Consider the following 5,868-nt stretch of genomic DNA (forward strand, 5'->3'; position numbering starts at 1 on the left):
TGTGCGATAAGAAAAAAACAAGGTCAAGCAGAGGAATGGGTAGGGGGATCCAGAGGAAGCTCATTTTCACGGGAGAGAATCCCCCAATGAAAAGCATCAGAATAGACACTAAGAAAAATACCAACAAAAACAGTGTGCTAGCTACTCAACATGCACAAGTCAGAAACCTAGAGAAGAGAATGCTGGCCATATGTGGACAGGTTGAGCTCTTCAGAAGAGCCACCTGGCACTGCTTAGTCAAAGATGTAAACAGACATTCTTTGACCCAGAAATTCCACCTGTCCGTACTTTACCTACATATTGCTTAAGCAAGGGGACATGCATAGGGATATTTATCCTCATGTTCCTTATAGACTTGTCTGTGTTGACAGGGAGTTGAGGGCCATCAGGATGCCCACAGCTGGGAAAGTCAAAAGCTAAAACTGTGACGGCTGCCAATCTGGATCTATTCAAAGAAATCAATGAAAAACAACAGATGGACACATGACAGTCAAATCCCTGAATTCAAGTTCTTGCTATCCTACCTACCAACAATCATGCTTGGTCAACACACTGGCATACCTCAAGGCAAAATAAAAAATTTTTTTTAAAAAAGAAAATATTATATCATGATTACTTTTCTTCAATGTAACAAAGGAAATGGCAATATTTCCCCATCCTAGATCTGTTACTCAGTTAAGCACACTACATGAGATTATTGTGGACATGCTTACAAATAATTATCTACTCAGATACTTTCTGTGACTCACCAAATGCAAAGATCTAGGAAGAATTAAAGTCTCCATATGTGAGTTCATCATCAAAAGCCTTGAGTCAACAGGTGCTTCACAAAATAGCTTCTCGGCCAACTTGATGACCTCCTCCTCGGGCAATGTTTCCACCTGAAAGATGTCACCAACTCGTTCTCATTCACATCTCCACAGTGCCAGTAAAAAGAAATAAAGTCTGATATTCCATTGAATAAATCCTCAAGTGGACCAAACTCCATACTTGCTTCTATATTCTAAAATTAAAAAATGCAACTTCAACTCAATAACTTGTATTAGGGAACATGCAACCGTCACCTCGCACACTGTGCTCTTTTACAGACTCACATGTCCTAGGTTCTGACTTAACATACATGGAGCAGTCAGAACACGTGCTAGTTCACGTTCCTTACAGGTGTCCAATTCATTCTCTGCCAAGCTGAATAAAAACCCCTGGTCACAGGAGAAGGGAAGCACATCTCCCACAACAACATGCATCAGAGAACACTGAGGTTTTCAATAAAAACTCGGGCACCGCCCTTTTGAAAACCACTTAACCCTGCCAGCTCACTTTCCTCACCTCTAAAACAAAGGTCCCCAGGACTGTCCACCTCATGGTTTCCATGGAGTTTCCTAGAGGAATCAGGGCTTAGGCTGGTGTCTGAAACCAAGCAAGCAGACAACACGTTTTAGCACTCAACCGCCATCACTGGGAATCACCCCATGGCACAGACTGCAGAACCATCCTCGGGACGCCCTCACACAGTGGAGACCCTGGAGCCAGGACGCACTCCCTTGATTCCCACACTAAGTCGCTGCTCTCTCCGAGGCACTTCCATGAAATACACAATTAAAACCCCGCAGGGTCTCTCCCAGTGCCCACCAGGAGCAGGAGGACACAGGAAAGGGTTTTTAAAGCGAGGACTTAAGACAAGACACACAGGTGGACAGGAAACAGAAGGACACAGAGTCAGTGAGACCGAAGTACCTGGGCGGGTCCCTCTGTAAACCGCCTCCTGCTCCCAGGTCACCTGGCTCCTCCGTCGCCATCCCCTCTCCAGGGTCCTGCGGGTCAGGCCACCTCTTCTCCTCTGAGGTCCGCGGCGAAGGCCACACTGCTGAGGCCACCGCATCCTGAACAGGACCCTGCAGATCAAAACCCACCAGCTGTGGCCAGCACCTCCGCTGAGGAGAGCCCTCAGGTGAGGACCTGGACAGCGGGGTCCGGGTGGGCGCTGTGGGGACCGCCCCGGCGGATCCGGGGACAGGCAGCCGGGACCGAGGCTCCAGGGCGGCGGCAGCGTCCTCCCGGGTCGCACCCTCGTGTGGGCGCCTAGACCGGGGCCGCTCCCGCCAGCTCACCTTCTCCTGTCACGGACCCCGCGAGCCAACCTGCCGGGACCTGCAGCCCCGCCGCCGGGGGCTACTTCCGGGCTCCTCCCACACGGAGCTCCGCGCGACAGCCGCTCCAAGTTCGCGCCCTGGATAGGCCCCGCCCCCGTCTCCCTGGCAACGGCTCCGCTTCCCCTTAGGGTTGGCCTGCTGGGGGCGGTGCCCTCCACCCGACCGCGGCTCCAAGTTCCCGCCCTGGCAGAGGCCCCGCCCCCGTCTCCCTGGCGACGGCTCCGCTTCCCCTTAGAGTTGGCCCCCTGGGGGCGGTGCCCTCCGCGCGACCGCGGCTCCATGTTCCCGCCCTAGCAGAGGCCCCGCCCCCGTCTCCCTGGCGACGGCTCCGCTTCCCCTAAGAGTTGGCCCCCTGGGGGCGGTGCCCTCCGCGCGACCGCGGCTCCATGTTCCCGCCCTGGCAGAGGCCCCGCCCCCGTGTCCCTGGCGACGGCTCCGCTTCCCCCTTAGGGTTGGCCTGCTGGGGGCGGTGCCCTCCGCGCGCTCCGCCTGCTGGCCTGTCACCTCAGCTGGTGACCTAGGTTGCCACCAGATCCTCACCTAGATACAAACTCCCTAGTGTGAGGCCTGCGGCTGCCCCCTAGTGGCCGTGGGACCCTGTGCACTGGGCCGGATGCTGGGCTTTCTGGTCTGAAACAGCTAGACAGGGTGACAGGTGACAGTTAGACAGGGTGACAGGACTGCTGCACAGGAGGACAGGGGCCCCGGGAAGGCACAGCAGGACCATGCTATATCATTGTGTTTTGTCTCTACTTAGTGGTTTTATACTTTCAACGTGTGTCTCCTGAATATGATGTGTTAACAGGTGGGGACATTAAGAGGTCATTAGGCCATGGAGACTCCTTGCTTGAGAATGGCATTAAGGTCCTTACAAAGGAGGCTTCTCAAAGCCGCCCTTGTCCCTCCCTGTTTTACCTTCTGACACAGGAGGTCACAGCAAGAATGTTCTCAGAACGTGGCACCTGATATTGGATTTCCAACCTCCAGAACTTTGAGAAATAAAGTCTCTTCTATAAATTACACGGTCTCTGCCATCACAACACAAACAACCCCAAGGAGTAAATCAACAATTTCTCTAATTTTGTAATTGTGTAAAATACATGAAACATCCATTTTGTAATTTTAGCCATTTTTATGTGCACAGTTCAATGGCATTAAGTACATTCATGTTGCTGCACAGCCGTCACCACCATCTATCCCCAGGACTCTCATTTTGCTGTCAAGACTGAATTCTAGTGCCCTCCCCAGGCCCAAGAAAAGAAAATTCTACTTTATATTTTTATGAACCTGATTACTGGGAATGTGAGATAAGTGAAATTCTAAAACATTTATGTTTTTGTGAAAACCGTCATTGTAATTGGATGCAGTTTACCCCCACTCCTGGGAATACCAGGTCAACTTCAACTCTGCAGGTGTCTCAATTGAATTCTCAGTGACAGGTAGTGGTGACTATGTGCTATGACCTGTTTGTTCATGTCAGTGGACTGCTCTGATCATAGGATCTAGGGTCTTGGGTCCCAGCCTGTGGGTTCCCTCCTCTCCAGGTCTCTACAGGCCAATGTACAGACGTGAGCATGCTAAGAAGTGGGCTGGGGCCATCCCCATGGTGAAGAGGAATCTGATTTTGTCCATCCACACACTGTCTTGTGGGTCATGAAGGCTAGAGGTAGAAAAAACACTACCTGGATTCTCCTGGGATCTGAGTGGGCCCAGTCTGTGGGCTAAGAATTGGTGTTGTCTCCTAAAGAACAGGGACTAGGGAGTCCAGAGGGCAGGGCTATTTCAGACCTGAGTGTCTTTAAGCCCACTTTCAGAGGGGGTTACATTGTTCTGATGATCCCTGAGGCAGATACACATGCTTCAAATCCAGATAGAGGTGCCCAGGTGCAGACTGGGATGTTATGTGGACTCCCACCTCCACACACCTGGGATGTCCCAGGGTTCTGAGAAGCACAGCAGCATGACCAGACTGAGGGAGTCCACCTTCTCTTTGCATCAAGGTAAATAGGTTTTCTTCAGGGTCCCCAGCAATTCCACATAAAACTAACTCTGCACCCAAGACCTGGGCACCTTTGGAGGCTCAGTCAGTTCTCACACCTGTCTCTATCTGGCAGAACCTTTCTGGCTCCCTTTCTACACATTACCTTGAAGATGAAAACCTGGAGGGTGGGGCTTTCCATCATACACAGGTTCCCAGACATATTCCACAGTGTCACTACTTTCTCTATAGATCTCAACAGCAGGGTAGGGTGGGCCACAAGCCCCTGGGTTCCATGAACTAACCGTAGAAGGACAATCAAGGAACTATGACAGGAAAGAGGAAGGACTGTTCAAGGCACATGACAGGGGCAGAGTCCAGAGTGGAATGTAGGGCTCTCACCTGGGATCTTTGCATGTGAAGTGGAGAAATGCTATGTTGTTTGTGGGATGTCCCCAAGGTTCCCTAGGGTCAGGATGGGCTGGGGATGCCCCAGCATGCTCTTGAAAGACATGGTATGAGGTCCATTGCCCACCATTGTTCCCATGGAAGAAGTAAGAGATGCCTTAGTGTGGGGGTGCCACATGAGAAGCCTCACTTCCTCTAAAAAATCAATGTGGGAAGAAAATCCAGGTGCATGAGCCAGGGATGCAAGGTCCATGTATGCTCCCAGTAGTTTCTGGTGGTGACAGTTCACCATCTATGAATCACTTGCCTAACATGATCCTTGGAAAATTATCTTCCTTTCCCAGGTTTTCTCAAGAGCAAGAAGCTTGGGGTTAGGGGGAACAGGGACTTGGATTGTGCAGAGGGTTGTTAGATTGGGCCACTCCTCCTGGTATCGTGGGGCAGGTCACTCAGAAAACACACACGTCCCAGTTTTGTCCAAATTGAAGAGTCTTTATTTAGCCAGGCAGCCAGTGACTGCTCCCCGCACTCCCATAACTGTCTCTGCAAGGAACAGCCCCAAGCCTGAACATTTTAGAATATTTAAAGGCAAAAAACCATCTGGGGTGACGTAGCTCCAAGCAAGCAGGTACAGAAACTGAATTAGGCAGTTAGCAAGACAATGCAATGGGTACGTTGGTATTTCCCAAGGGACTTTCCAGGTTGGCATAGCAGCAAGCAAGCAAGAGGGAAGTGGGTCAAAATGACCCTAGTTCAGTACAAGTTAGAAAATGGATACTAACGTCTAGACAATCAATCTCTGAGAAGGTACATTGCCCAAGAAAAATGGAAACCAAAAAGAACAATTTTACATTGTATAAGAATTGCTATTTTGTGTTGCCAAGTATGTTATGCTAGGTAACTATTAATAGGTATAGAGGAGGGGCTTTCCCATGGGAGAAGCATTTGTTACATGATATGGAGTCTCACTGTAAAATGGGATGTGTTTGGCCATTGCCCAGATAGCCTGGCCCATAACACTGGGTCCAATGAAAGGACTGTCCTTTTGAAATCTAATGATCCTCATTTGGGTATGGGGCCAGGGTCATAGCCCTGGCTGAAGTGAGGACAACACTCTGGGTCCTGCAGAGGGAAAAAAGAAACAAGGGAGACTCTGATTTCCCTTCATTCCCCTGGAATTTAGAGGATTTACTGCTTTGCACCAGGGACTCTGAGACCTCATTGCCTTGGGAATACCCACACTCAGGTCAAGGTTTTGATTTGGGGTTTCCTCCCTGGGGCATAGTGCTGATGCTGACCACCAGGGGTTGCCGTATTATCCATGCTCAGAGG

The 5,868-nt window shown here is 50.5% G+C and overlaps 1 long non-coding RNA gene across 1 annotated transcript; it reads right to left on the reverse strand.

The window, feature by feature from the left end:
• Positions 1 to 805: 805 nt before the first annotated feature.
• On the reverse strand, positions 806 to 1,887 carry LOC143637850 (uncharacterized). The gene is made up of 3 exons (XR_013154503.1): positions 1,735 to 1,887; positions 1,327 to 1,407; positions 806 to 881 (listed from the first exon to the last, which is right to left on the reverse strand). It is a non-coding gene; the product is annotated as an uncharacterized LOC143637850 (long non-coding RNA).
• Positions 1,888 to 5,868: the final 3,981 nt, after the last annotated feature.

Source organism: Callospermophilus lateralis, chromosome 14, assembly GCF_048772815.1.
Source record: "Callospermophilus lateralis isolate mCalLat2 chromosome 14, mCalLat2.hap1, whole genome shotgun sequence".
In the NCBI taxonomy this organism is placed as follows: Eukaryota; Metazoa; Chordata; class Mammalia; order Rodentia; family Sciuridae; genus Callospermophilus; species Callospermophilus lateralis.